The following is a 15,587-nucleotide window of genomic DNA, read 5'->3' as shown; positions in this document are numbered from 1 at the left end:
TTTCACTTCTGAGATTATGGTTGGCATACTAGGATTTTTGCTTCAGAGCAAGGTTTCTTTGCCATTCCTGGAATTATGTTGTACGTTGTAAATTTGAAAATGTTAGGCTTAAAAAAAGACCACACGCTCTAAATAATAGATAGTGATCACAAGAGCATTTTGTCAACTGTGAGGGCAGAGAGCCATGAGATCCAGGGTAAAAGAATGAGACCGTAAGATCCATTAAGGAACGAAGAGGTTGGATAAATCAGACTGTGAAGCCACCAAGAAGGAACTCAGTTGTTCATAGGAGCTGAAATGGGGTGATATGTTAATATACATGTTACGGCCTGTTAATTTGGTATGGCAATGGGTCTGGGGAGTGAGAGCATGTAAACTAGTGTACCTCCATTAAATGCAATTTTCTATCTTGTCAACCATACCATTGATCCTAAAGGTACATTAAGGAGAGGAACAGCATGCTGTTATGCCCTTGAGTTATTTGAAGCTAGTGTCCTAAGCAGCAGGAAGACTCAGGGTTTTAACTAAATCAGGTCACAAGGGGTGGAATCAAGTTCCTAGGAGAATGCACAGCCTAAAATGTATACAACTACAGCTGGAAGAATGTTGGAGGCAGGTCCAAACAAAATACCCTTGTCAGTCATTATCAAGTGAGATTTCAGCAGTGAAGTTCATATGTACTAGGAAAGAGTGGGAAGGAGAGGGGACATATTTGTCATGTTAATATTTTGTGCTCGCCTGTATGTTTAGATTCCTGTCACAGATTAGAGGAAGTGATGCCCCAACCGTTTAAAAGAACACATGTGTAAAGTGTATTCAAGTTCTTTATGTGATGCAACCGACATTTGTTAGCCTCATCATAGTTTTCATTTCTCCCATTTCTATTCATCCATTTAAGTTTAATTTTAAAACTGTATAAGGGAATGCATGCCTTGAGAAAGTGATTGTCAGTTCTGAAACGGGGCTGAAGAATTGAACATATGTTTTAAGATTTGAAGTTAGATCACATTTAATTCATCCATGAACTCTTTGGAGTACATTTCCTTTTGCTCCAAACCTTTTACTAAATGTATTCAATTAAAAACTAATGGATATAGTGTATATTTGAGGGCACCAAAGTCACAATGGACCCCTTGGCTATCATTGCCCCTTATGATTTTGATGTTTTAAAAAATATAATAGCAATAAAGGCACCAACACCAAAGTTTGTATCAAACAGCTATTTGAACTAATTAACCATTCCTCATTCCAGTGACAGTATCTCTGCATCTTGGTGGGAAGATCATCTAAAGTCATTGTAAGCCGCTGATTAAAGTCACCCTGTTATGTCAGCTGCTGTGGTACATTTGAATCTAAGGATAACAGAGGATACATTGATGTTCTCAAATAAAGTGGAAATATTAGCTAGTCTACTCTGCCGCAATGGGGTATCAATGTCATTTTAAACATGACTGCCAAATGATAGGGAACTTTGCATACAGCTCTGTTTTTTTACTGTCAATAGAGGATTGCCAGTAAATTATAGAACAACTGCATTATTGGCTATGGATAGGATATTGTTTACTTAAGTGATATTGGAAGAACTGCAGAGATGGGTGAAGGCCAATAACCTCTACATTATAATTCAGACCAGCTTAGCATTGTCAATGGTTGCACACAGAATGCTTAGGGACCACAGGGGTTCCATTTTTACAGTCTTACTATACTACTCTTCTTAACATGAAAACCCTCTTGATAAGTTATGTAAGAGTTGGATCCCAACGCCACTATTACTAACAATTCATTTGTTATATACGTAAGCATGGGCTCATGTTCACCTGGGTAACGCTCACCAAAATGTATTCAAAGACTTCAAACAGGATTGTGTGATGGAACCTCTCCTAATAAATTTCTATACCGCTGATATAGTACAGGCTATTAAAAATAGATTAATCCCACCCCCCTTTTTAAGGTTCAACAGTAAAAAAGAAAGTACTGATAGTGCCCCTCATTTAGGGAGTAGGAAGTGCTGAGAGGGTTCTAGATTGCAACTAGCAGTTAGAACAATGAAGATACACTTTTTTCAGAACTGGAAAAGAAAGGGGGATAGGTATCAGTTCATAGTCATTCAGACCCTTCTCTACATTGACAGTGGCATACAAGGACTACAAATAGAGCAGTGTGGGGTTTACATTTGTATTTTACAGTATGATTAATTATTAATTTCATTTACTTTTATTGTGCTTTTAGTATACAAAGTGTGCTATCTATTGTTTTAATGAGTTAGATATAAAGCCTTCTTTATTAATGTATGCAAGTCATTTATTGTGCATAGGGACTCATGATTATTGATGGTTTTAAATTGCGTAAGTGAGACACGGAGTGTCATTTATATATATCACCTTTCTAATCATGTAATCACTTATTAATTTGAAATGGTTTTTACTAACTTTACATCTATAGATTTACCTCCCACATCATTTTAACAGTGCCAATGTGTGTATGCTCTCCTATGCAGAGCCAGAGAGGCTTTAAAGGAAACAGTTACTCTTACCAAATGACCTCTGATGTCGATTTGTGTGAAGGGTAAGGACCTGGCATATCACTGGCTGCACCAGTCACATCAGCCTTTAGGAGTCTGGTTGGGCTGTTGAAAAATCCCCTACTTCCTTCTATCCGAGGTCACCTATGATCCTACTCATGCCTCTGGGCACCTCATTTTCTGGAAGCCTTTACAGTTTCCTGTCCGTTTACATTCCAGACACAGGTGTGCATGGTAAGGGTAACCCGGAAAGTCATATTTTCTCAAGGAATGCACGTCTCACCTTTCTATCTTTCCTGCAAATGTACCATTCAAATACGTCCATGTAAAGTTAGTATCTTTTCTAACTTATTTCTATGACATATTTTAGTCAGTCTTCTTTAAACCTACTTGCTACTAGTCGGTGACAGGCATATTTCTGCCATTGCACCAAGTATAATTGAATCACTCTCTGTCACTCCTCTGGCTTGACCAAATTTGGATTCCAATCTTGCTGTGCTCTCAACACTTAGGCTGCACTTCACTGATGAGGCCTAATACAGCTGAAACGTTTTGGGGGTACAAGTGGGCGGTAATTTGGATCGGCCCACTACCAGACATTGTTGGGTTCATTGGAATGATAAAGATCATGGAAAAACCTTGGACCTTTCTTGGTCTCCCTGGAGCTTTCACTGACTCAAAACAAGTAAACACTCTGGTATAAACTGTAGAGTGGAATCTGGAAGTTTTGGGTAATTTGTACCCAGGAATACTGATTCACCAAGTCATTCCGCATTTCACTTAAAAAGCTCAGGGTTTCATTCAGAATTCTCATTAACTCCACACGACCAGAATTAACAAGAGACATACTAAGGTTAACTCTGGGGTGCAAGCCTACCGAATCCTGGGCTCTCATGAAGAGGCCCTAAGTAGTCAAGTCAGGTAATTTAGGGAGCAATAAATCCAGAGACCTCCTAACCCTGATGTGAAACCTCCAAAACACATGCACTCAAGTGACAGCCAAGATGATGGAATTTCAGGCTCTTCCTAAGCATGGTTTCCTTCAGATGGGGGAAAAATCCATTACCACGCAAGCATTACATCTCAATGCCTTTAGAACGCAACTGCCTTTACATCGCATGCCATTACAATGCATTCCATTACAACGCATGCCATCACAGTCGCATTATAAGGTTAGTAATGGAGAATGTTAAGTTTTAGGGTGGGTATGGGTTTTGGGGTAGTTGGGAATAGTCATTTTTACCCCTACGCTATCAAACACTTTCCCTAATGTTGCACTCACTGGGGGGGTAATAGTAATTTTTACCCCTACGCTATCCAACACTTTCTCTACTGTTGCACTCACTGGAGTTGGAATAGTAATTTTTATCCCTACGCTATCTAACACTTTCCCTACTGTTGAACACACTGGAGTGGGAATAGTAATTTTTACCGCCATGCTATCCAACACTTTCCCTACTGTTGCACTCACTGGAGGGGGAATAGTATTTTTACCCCTGTTGTACTAAAAGTATTAAGCGTTGTAACGGAATGCATTGTAATGGTAGTTTTAAAAAATGCATTGTAATGGTATGCGTTGTGAGGTCATGCGATGGAATGGTAGTAGCATTGTAAAAACTGCGATGTAAAAGCATGCGTGTAATTGTTTGCATTGTAACGTCATATATTCTTCAGATGGATCATTCCACCACCTTACCATTGTAGCATTTAAAGCTTTTCCTCGCAAAGCTTTTGTTTTGAACTTACACACTTTCAACCAATACTGTCTTGTAATCTCAAAGGGATGCCTGGTACAGTGGGCTCGAGTCTATGACTCCAATGATGCAGATCTACCAGATGAATGAGTATATAAATCATTGCTCAGACTCGAAAACGTACATGGCTTGGAATATGTTATGTTATGTTATAGGGTGTTTATATAGCGCCTATCACCGCCGGTCTCTAAGCGCTCAACAGAAAAACCACAAACATACTGACGCCTCAGTGCCCTCTGCCTGCTCCAATTAGACTGAAGATATTACCTTTCCAAAAAGGTGTGTCTTCTGTTTTTTCCTAAAGGAGAGTAACTGTGAGTCTTCCTTCAGACTGGCCGGAAGGTCATTCCAAAGTTGGGGAATGAGTACTGAGAAGGCACAGCCTCCTTTGGTTTTTAAATTAAATCTGGGTTGAGCCAGATTGGAGACAAAACCAGAGCGTAGGGATCTGCCGGGAACATACTTCCTCAGGCGTTGCTTGATATACTCTGGGGCGTTGCCAAAGAGAGCCTTGTGGGCCATGCAGAGACATTTAAATTGGACCCTAAACTTTACGGGCAGCCAATGCAGCTTACGAAGAAGTATGGTTGCATGTGAGCTTCTCAGGAGAGAGAAGATCAGCCTGGCTGCGTCATTCTGCACAACCTGCAGTTTCCTCAGCAACTTCTGCGATAAGCCCAGATACAAAGCATTACCATAATCAAGCCTCGAAATAACAGTCGCTGAGACAATAGTTTGTAACGTAGAAGCTGAAAGAATGGTGGTAAGCTTACATAACTGCCGCATTACGGCCGTGCAGGAGCCCACCACAGCCGACACTTGAGGGGCCATGGTAAGATCCGCAAGACTCTTCACCACTGTGCCGGGAATGGAAGTTTTACCGAGTTCTGGGGGCCAGTACAGATCATCCCAAGGGTTGGCCTTGTTGGTAAGCACCAACACCTCCGTTTTCTCGGCGTTCACCTTGAGGAAATTATTGGTCATCCAGTTGACCGTAAATCTAAGCAAGTTCCTTACTGATTCCTGGGCTTCTTTTGTTTCTTCCAGCTGCACCAGTAGCTGCGTGTCATCAGCGTAGTTACAAATCTCACAATTTCTACGTGCAAGTTCTTCCATCAGAGGTTGCAGGTAGATGTTGAATAGTAAGGGAGATAGTGCGGACCCTGAGGCACCCCCATGTCACATCCTTAATCCCGGACAACTGATCCCCCATCTGAACCCTCTGAGTACGGCCTGATAGGAAGGATTCTAACCACTTGAACGCCTGGCCAGCTATCCCCAGCTTCGCGATGCGGTCCAGCAAGATGGTATGGCTGACCGTATCGAAGGCTGCCGACAGGTCTAGCAGAATCAGAGCACATGGTTGTTTGTTGTCTGCTCTGATTCGTAACTCATCGGTGACCGTAGCCATAACCAGTTCTGTACTGTGCTGTGGCCGGAAACCCGCCTGCCTGGCATGAAGTAGATGGTGTTCTTCTAGATAGCTGGCCAAGGCGTTCAAGACATGTTTTTCCAAGATCTTACTAAGAAAAGGCAGTTGGGAGATGGGCCTGTAATTTTCCAATGCCTTAGTGTCAGCACCCGCTTTCTTCAGAAGTGGGGAAACTCTGGCTTCCTTCAGGGATACTGGAAGGTAGCCCGCTTCTAGAGAGGCATTCAGTAGGTGCAGCAGTTGGGACTGAATACCTGGCAGAGCCAGTTTAAAGATTTTCGGGGGACAAGGATCTATAGTCGATCCCGATTTGATATAGCTGACAAGTTCGGTCAGATGCTTACCATCAATATCAGGGAAGCTATTCAATGTCCCAGCTGGCTGCTGAGTGTCTAGGCACGATGGCAGTGGCCGATTATCTGAAAGCGTGGCAATGTCCATCAGGATATCCTGTACCTTCTGAAGGAAGAAGCCTTGAAAGGTATCACAGTCGGGTTGGTCCAACCCGAGACTTTTATCACTTAGGTGCGTGAGTTCCCTTAGAATCAGAAAGGTCTCTCTTTGTTTATTTGAGGACTCCCTGATTCTATTCTCATAGAAGGCGGATTTCCTTGCCAGGATAGCCAGTTTATAGCTGGTCAGAAGTGATTTAAATATTAGTGACTCTGCTGGCCCATAATTCAGTCTCCACCTACGCTCCGCCTTACGGAGAGCTTGCTTCTTTTCTTTAAGTGAAGCGTCAAACCAAGGAGCACCCTTTCTTTTTTTCCGAGTGAGCTCCAGTCGTTCTGGGGCAAGCTTATCTAAAGCAGATCGGATCCAGGTCATAAAGGTCATAATATATGAGTCCAGATTCACCTGCTTCACCTTAGGAGGGGGGGAGGAGAGTAGAGTCGACACTAAAGAATCAGCCTCAATCTTCTTCCAAGAGCGGACTTTCCTCCTTATTTGTAGAGGGGCCGCTAATAAGGGGTCTCCCGGAACCCAGCACTTGATCAGATAATGATCTGACCAGATGCAAGGGCTAACTTCCAGAATTTTCATCAGTGACAGAGAGAACCAAACAAGGTCAAGAGTGTGGCCCTTCACATGAGTGGGGCCCTTTACAAGTTGGTTTAGATGTAGAGCGGAGAGGTTAGTTTCGAACTCGGTCACAATGGGCCCCCTAGGGACCTTGTCCCAATGATAGTTAAAGTCCCCAACCACTATAAGGGACTTATATATGGAGACCAGATAAGTCAGTAGTTCGAAAAAAGAATCATTAAATTCTGGTGAACTCTGAGGTGGACGATATACTAGCAGTAACAGGATGCATGAGGATTTTAATGATATTTTTATCCCTAATAATTCTGCGCAATCACAGTTTTCTGCAATAATCTGTGTCACCTTAAGATTCTTCTTGAACACAATTGCTACCCCTCCCCCTCTGCTGTCCTTAGGGCGGTTATACCACAGAGCATCAAAGTTTGGAGGTAGGGCTGCTAAAATGTCCGGTGTTGATGAGGTACCTAGCCATGTTTCTGAGAGTGCAAGGATGTCTATCTCGCCCTCACCCAGAAGTGTAAATACCTCCAGATGGTGTTTATGCAAGGAGCGTGTGTTAAGCGTGGCGACTATCAGACCTTGTGTGCTAGTGTAGTTAGGTATGTCCTCTCCCTGTAGCAAAGCTTCCGACCGAAGACTGGCATAAGTTATCCCATCCAACGTGGTTTTACCTGTTCGGAGAGATCTAAGGGTAGCTGTTGACTAAACCCGTGGACGGTCAGGGGGGGTGGCCCTTTGGCCCGTCCTGGCCCGGACGGGCACAGACGGGCTTTCCTCTGGCGCTCATCCGGCGTGACGCTGCGCGCGACCATAATGGCCTTTAAATAGCGTATGGCAGGCGGTGCTCGTTCCAACTAGAGCGCAGCCCCGAAAACGTCTTGGGGGCGTCTCAGCCCTACACCCAAGATGGCGGTCGGGAGCTTGGTGGACTACAAACACCCAAATGGTGAGTGGTGCTGTCAAACTTTTTATGTGCAGGCAATGCGGGCAGTTGGGGGACAGGCAAAAGAAATTTGTTACAACAAGACGGCAAATACACAATTTTAAAAATAAACTTGGCAATAATTGCAGCAGCAGCGATAATTAAAAAACACAACGTGGGCGTTAGCGTAGCAGTCAACAAAGTTTTGAATGGTTGGGGTAACATGATTCCTCAGGTTAACTAGCAGTTGCCCCTCAGTTCTGCATCTTCTGCAAATGGCAATTTTGGAAACCCCGCAAAGACTGATCAGCATTATTCAATTCATTAGCCATAGTACCAACTACAGTAGCTCCTTTTTTTCAGGTATACAGAGTTTTAAGTTTGGTCACTAGATTATTATAAAAGCAACAAGTCTTTGTTAAGTGGTTAGTTTGATCTTTCATAGATAGATGACTGTTGAATATGACCCCTAAAGTCTTAACCTCAGTGGAGAATCACATTTTTGCATCATCCACTTTCCATGCTTTGTAGGTCACACTTAGTTTTGCCAATGATGCCTTGGAACCCACAAGCAACAATTAAATTGAATGTTGCTTGTGTTTAGGACTTCTAGCTGCAGATTCCCTACCTTGGAATAGATACAGAAGCCATACCTCCCTAGATGTGGGTCTGTGGAACAATTTCACGTGAGGAAGTCCTGCAGGACTGAACAGGAAAAATGCCCATCCCTACGGACCTGACTGCCCAGGTAGTAGTGTTTGGTAAATGTGTGCAGGGAAGCGTATGTTGCTGCCTTGATGATGTACAGGACTGCTAATACAGTGGTTGCAGCTTTAGCTCTGGTGGAATGAGCACACAACCCCTTAGGGGGCTGCTTCCTAGACCGTGCATAGCAGATTTTGATACAGAGAACGATTCATCGCAAGATGGGTTTCTTTTGTACAGCCTGTCACTTCTTCGCTTCGACATACCCCACGAAGAGTTGCTCATTCACCCAAAACTTTCATATCTGATCAAGATAGAAACACAACTTTTTGAGTTCAGAAGGTGAAGTCGCTCCTCTTCCTTGGAGGGATGAGGTGGAGCATAAAAAGTAGCCAGAGTGATGGATTGACCTCCTTGAAATGATCATTTTTGGAAGAAAGGCAGCTCTCCTATGAAGCACCAGTCTGTCTGGGTAGATGTTAAGATAAGGAGGCTTGGATGACAAGGCCTGAATCTCACTGACCCTCCGGGCAAATGTTATTGCCACCAGGAAGAACGTCTTGATGGTAAGGATCCTGAGTGGACAATTGCACAAAGGCTCAAAGGGATCGCACATAAGGTCAGTGAGAACATGATCGAGGTCCCACTGGGGCATAATAAAGGGAGAAAGTGGAAATAAATGTTGTAAACCTTTCAGAACCTTATTTACAATAGGGGATTTGAAGAGGGATGGCTGATCAGGCACTCGCAGAAAAGCTGAAAGTTGGAGAGATATTCCTTCGGAGTGCCCAGAGCAGAGCCCTGCTGGGCAAGGGAAAGGATTAACAGAAGAACCTGAGAAAGGGGGGTAGAGAGGAGATCAATTTGTCTTTCTGCACACTATGCCACAAATTTGGAAGAAAGGCAGGCGTAAACCGCCTTGATGGGGGGATGCCTGGCTGCCAAGATAACATCATAGACTTTGGGAGGACGGTTAAAAGCTGTCAACTGTTTCCGCTCAATAGCCACACATGAAGGCCGAGCATTGACAGGTTCGGTGAAGAACCGTCCCCTGTTGCTGAAGAAGATCCTCCCAAAGGGGCAGCCTGATCGGAGACCAACTGCCATGCTTAACAGCGCAGGCTACCAGACTCTCAATGCCCAATCTGGTGCCACAAGGATTACTTGGGCCCAGTCGTTCATGATCTTCTTGGGAACTCTGGGCAGGAGTGGTATGGGCGGAAAGGTGTACTGGAGGTCTGAGCTCCACTCAAGATAAAAAGCATCTCTGAGCAAGAGCCACCTTGGAAACTCCAGCGTGAAGAACTGCTGACATTGTGTGGTCTCGTCTGGCAAACAGATCTAACCACGGCTGTCCCCACTGATGGAAGAGACCTTGCACCACCTGTGGATAGAGACACCATGTGTGATCCGTGAGGCATCTTTTGCGGAGTTTGTCCGCTCTGGCGTTCAGCGTATCCACAGGATGTTGACCCACCAGGGATATGCCCTACTGTTCCCTTCATTTCCAGAGATGTAGAACCTCTCGAAAAAGGGTCCAAGACCCCACACTGAACTGTTTGCTGCAGTACCACATGGCCGTGGTGTTGTCCATGAACACATGCACCAGCTTCCCCTGGATGGAGGGTAGAAAGGCTTTCAATGCCAATCGGATCACCCAGAGCTCCAACAGGTTGATTTGGAGTTTGGATTCTGCCAGAAAACAGAGTTCTCTGATCGCCACCTCTCCCAGATGGCTGTCCCATCTTAGGAGTGACACACCTATCACTACTGAGAGATCTGTTTGGGGAAGGGAGAGGGGTCTGTCACTGACCCAATGGTGGTTCATTGGTCGTTCACCACCACCTCAGGGCAGCGCTTTCGAGTGACTGCTTTGAAGCCACTCCCTCTTTTCACAGTACAGGTGGCATTTTTGAAGGGGATTAGAGATTCCCTTGTAGGGGGGTGCAGCCGGTGACTGCACCTGCCTGCAAGGGGATGTTTGGGGGCTCCATGAGACCCTCTTTGCCCCCTCCAGAGGGCTGCCATCAGAGGGCGCATTGACAGTGCACCACCTTTTAGGTCAGTGCGTCTCCTGAAAGCGTCTCTGCCTCTGTGCCCTTGCCTGTAATACGGCACGGCTGCAGGGGCAAAGGGATTCCCTCATTTGCATGGGGCATGCCCCCGTGCAAATAGGAAAATGCCACCTGAAGATAGTGCTGGCGCTTTATGTTCGCCAGCGCTATTGTAATTAGAGAAGGGGCCGCAAAAGTGTCTGCGGCCCCTTCTGTAATACCAAGTGCCCCGGAGGCACGCAAGACAGGCTAAAATGCCTGTTGCACTCCCAGGGCGCTTATGTAATGCAGCCCCAGGTCTCACTGCTGAGCCCGCATATGCCAATGGGCATGTGTAACCAGCAGGATGCAGGAGGCAATGAGGCCCAGCAGCCTTGGAGGCTGCCTCACCAAAATCTAGAATAGAGGCTGAAACATCGGTATCATAGTCTGAATATCCTGGACTTGCCTTTCGGGTGAAGGAAGTGAGCCGAAACAGGCCACCCGGGTTATCTACAACCACCTAATCGCCTTCCAACAAATGAAGAGTCGGGCAGACAGTAGAGAATATAAACAGTTATTTATTAGTAATACTCTGCAGAGGAGTCCAATCTGACCTGCACCCTAAGATGTTTGCCGAGGGACTGGCCCCCCCAACAGTCTGCAACGCATAACCATTCCTCCCAAGAACCTCCAACCACACCTACAGTGGAAAGTTACCGGCTTAGGCCGAACATGAACAAAGGAGGCACCGAAGGATGGGCTACCACCTGCCAGATGGGTACACACTATCACATAGTGTGACACCCAGACATCAAGCCAATGGGGAATGGTGTATTTCAACCACATGTTCTATCATGCGCCACAATGCGTCTGACACAACTTTTATTTGTAGTTCGCCCACCAAATGGTTGATGCGGTGGAGTGCTGAGTATTGACATCTAGACCACCCAGCTCAAAACAGAACGCTGAGTCCACAACTACATTTCCCATCATGCATCAGGACGCTACCACGCATAGCCACCGCGGGGTAGCATCATTCTCGATGCGGTGGAGTGTTGAATATTGACATCTAGACCACTCAGCTCAAAACAGAACACTGAGTCCACTACTACATTTCCCATCATGCGTTATGATGCTACCACGCACAGCCACGGCGGGCTAGCGTCATTTCCGCTCTACCCGGAGTAGACGCCCTTTGCCTCCCCAATCAATGGCGCCGTTTACTGGTTTAAATACCGGCTCTCTCACTTCGTTTCTTGTACGAGCCGAGGACCGGGACCACAATAGGTTGAAATGCTGGGTGAGATCTACGTTTGAAGTAAGTGTGCGAACGCCCTTTTGACACGCTCGGCGTCTATACATTTGTGCCTACATTGTTACTCATGGGATAATTTCCCTCATTCTGCTCCCCCCTCACCACTTCCTTCATTTTCTCATAATTACCAACAATAGGACCACCCACATTATCGTACCGGCCCTACGTGACGCACAGCCCACCCGCAAGTGGTAAGTTTGGGTGACAGTATAAAAAGAGGATGAACGCGAGGGAATTAGTGTGTCTATACATGCATGGTATGCAGCTGGTCATTTATACATGCATGAGGTTTATTTAACCCTCTGTTTTAAAGTAGAAACAATGCATTCACTACTACAATTTGAGACTGTTTTACTTATGGTGCGATACTGTTACTGATTCAAGAATTTGCAGCTAACACACAGATAGTGTTAGAATGCGAGTAAAATCGCCACCCCACTAGATCTGTCACATAATACTTGTATGTCGCAGAGCTATACAGGATGAGTGGCACAATTAGGAGATACCTCCTCCACCTGAAGCATGCACATAATGGTTTGCATGCAATCACCATACACCGAATGGGTATGAGTTTTACTCAACGCTTTTTATGTTTTTTTACGATGTATCCATCTCCTTTTGCAATTGTTTCAGATGGAGTGGCTATATACAGATACACATACACACTACACACAGCGAGGAGTAGCTGCTCTACCACCGCCCCACAGAAAGTATAGGGAATTCCCTTCTCTGTTAAAACCCTCACATAGGGGGTCACCGTCTGCCCTGAAGAAAGTCCTGGACCTTTTTTGGCAATTCTGGACTGAAACATGTTGGCACTAGGGTCTTTGGACCATTATACTCCAAATAAGACCCGCATTTTAGATTTTTTATTAACCCAGACAGACCCAAGAATAAAGGAAAACCGGGGGTCTGCCTGAGGTGTTTTATCTTTAAACCCCCCCTAACTTAATCTATCAAAAGAGCTCCCAACACTGTGGTTGAGCCCACCCCGACTTGTAGGGGTCGGGGTGACCCGATGATGAAGCATGACACCACTAGGGTGTGTGAGGGTAACTAAAACAAGAAGCGTTGTCTCTTTCTCATAAGATTGTGCTTAGCACAAGTTTTCACTAGAGAGGCCCCACGTCTTTTTCCCTCTTTTAGCTTGTTCACTGTCTCACGACACAAACAACACCCCCGACCATCCATCGGTCAGCTGGAGTATTTTTTTGTGCATTAGATTTTCAAAGGAGGATATACTCCGAGTAAACATTTCCTCTTTCACCCCCCAGATAATGGAAATTATTCCCGGTATCACTATGTGTTAACATACACACTATCACAGTCACAAGGTTGCCATGCTGGGTCTCAGCATCTCCTAACATGGGAGCAGAGCTACACACACAAATTGGTATGCGAAGGCAGACTGGCCTATTCATTAGTAAGTCAGAAAGCAACCTTGAACACGAAAGAAAATATAACTAAATACAGTGTTTGGCTGAATCAAGCAAGATGAATAACAGGGCCTAGTTTAGACACAGCCTATTGGGGATTGCGAAATACAAAATTGAGTCACACTCGCTAACTGAAGCCTGCACATTGCAGGGATAACTCAGTGGGTTGCATAACGTGGATACGAATGGTGTCTAATTTAGCCGCACACTGCCAACCTAATATTACACGGAACAGGTGTAAAACGAGAATGTGGTTTTCAAGCCTAACACAGGAGGATAGGCCCGAAACTGCACCATGTCCAGAACAGCTCCAATGAAAGGGAGTGTCTGAGAGGAAGTGAGGTGTGACTTCGGCACTTTGATACTGACCCCAGCAAATACAGAAGGAGGTGGAAGACAACAGCCTGGAGTGAGCCCGCCTTCAACAGCCAGTCGTAAAGATAGAGAAAGATTGCCCCCCCGATCGCCGCAGATGAGCTGCAACCACCCCATCACCTTGGTGAACACCGGATGGGTGCTGGTGAGGGCAATAGGGACCACAGGTAACACCTGTAGGCAGGCAGGACAGGAATATAGAAATATGCATCCTGCAAATCCAACGTTACCATCTAGTCTCCTGGGTCCAGGGAAGATAGGACCTGAACTAAAGTGAACTTCCTCTTCTTGGGGAAGAAGTTGAGAGCGCAGGTCTAGATAGGACAAAGACCGCCATCCTTTTGGGCACCTGAAAGTAGGAGGAATAACAACCTTGACCCACTCCTGGCATCGGCACTCTCTTTATGGATCCTTTGGCCAAAAGAGCTATCACTTCCTGGCAGAGAAGAGATAGGTGGTTCTTCATCAGCCCATCATAAGAAATTTGCATGAGTGGTAGTCTTGAAGGGGAGAGAGTATACCCTTCGGAAAATCTAAGAAACCTACCTGTCCGACGTTATAAACTGCCAGTGGGGCAGGTGATGGCGAATACTGCTACCCACTGAGTGCCCATGATGGTAAACAAGCAGACAAGGAGGGTTTGGAGGCTGCACCTGCTGGGGGGGTTGACCAGACCCCTGGCCACCTGACCCACGGGTTGGTAGGTGTGGCATCCACAGCAATGCAGAGGCTGGAAAGAGTGGACACTGTGGTGGCTGGGCGGGTGAGAATGCTGCTGTACGCATCTTCCCTGGCCACAGAAGGAATGAAAGGTGGACTGGGGATGAAGAGGGGCAATGGAAGAGCCCAAGGACCTGGCCAGAGCTGTGCTGCCCTTAGAGTACTCCAGCATCGAATCTGACTTGTCTCCGAAGACACAGGAGCCATCAGAGGGCATGTCCATGAGTGATGTCTGGACAGCCCCAGAAAAGCCAATAGTCCTCAACCAGGCATGGCGTCGCAGGCCACTGTTGCCGAAACTTCTCTGCCCTGAGAGTTGGTGCAGTCTAGTCCACATCTGATAGTAATCTTAGCTGCAATACTCCCGTTGGTAACAGCCTGCTAGAGCATGGCCAGGGTCTCCTCCTGGACTCTTGGCAACCATATTCCACAGGGTGTAGGAATAGAAGCACTAAAAGGCATGCAGTGTTCACTGACCGCATTGCCAGGCTGCCTGTACTGCTCTCGAAAACTTTTCCGGATCTAGTCTGATTACCTATTCTTCCCACTTACCATAGGTATCTCAGGTCACCTGAACCAATGAGAAATGATTAAGCTACCACCTGATCTGCTCAACTACAACCATCTCTAGCCACCGACACCCTACTTTTCAACTTATCATTAATACCTCATGAGATCTGAACCAAATGAAACTTTTACAACCGTGTTCACCTACAACTTACCACCAGACCTACTCACCGACAAGCATCTCTGGCTACAGCACCCAATTTATTCTATGGTCACCTATCCCTACCCAGTGGCGGCTGGCACGGTTCGGGGAGGTGAGGCGAGGGTGAGTCGGGAGACAGGTGGAAGCAGGTGTAAAAAAAGAAAAACGTACCTTCTTGCCGCTTCCTCACGTCACGCCTCCCTAGTCCTTCGCTCCAGCCAGTCTCTCCCCCATAGTCACTGCTCCAGCATGGATGGAATATGAAACGCGGGCAATTATCTGGACAACTTGCAAAGCTTTGCAGCCCGGGTCCTCTTTAAGAACTCTGTTTGTTGTATGTCATCTTTGTGCCACCATACCCTGAATAACTAATTTCACATCATATCTACAACAAATACATTGAAGTACCCATATGTGGACATTGATTTAGTTTTTTTACCAAACTAATGTGATTGAAAATATCATCCCTGCAAAGAACTTCAATCACAAAATTAAAGGAGGCAATCATGACAGAATTAAACAGCTAGAGCCATATTATTCATCTGGGAAACTTATGACATACATAATGTTAGTGAATATTGCGATGGTCTCCTGATGAAGGCACTCCAGCCGAAACGC

This window comes from Triturus cristatus, chromosome 12 (assembly GCF_964204655.1).
Source record: "Triturus cristatus chromosome 12, aTriCri1.1, whole genome shotgun sequence".
Classification (NCBI taxonomy): Eukaryota; Metazoa; Chordata; class Amphibia; order Caudata; family Salamandridae; genus Triturus; species Triturus cristatus.
This window is presented reverse-complemented; position numbering follows the sequence as displayed.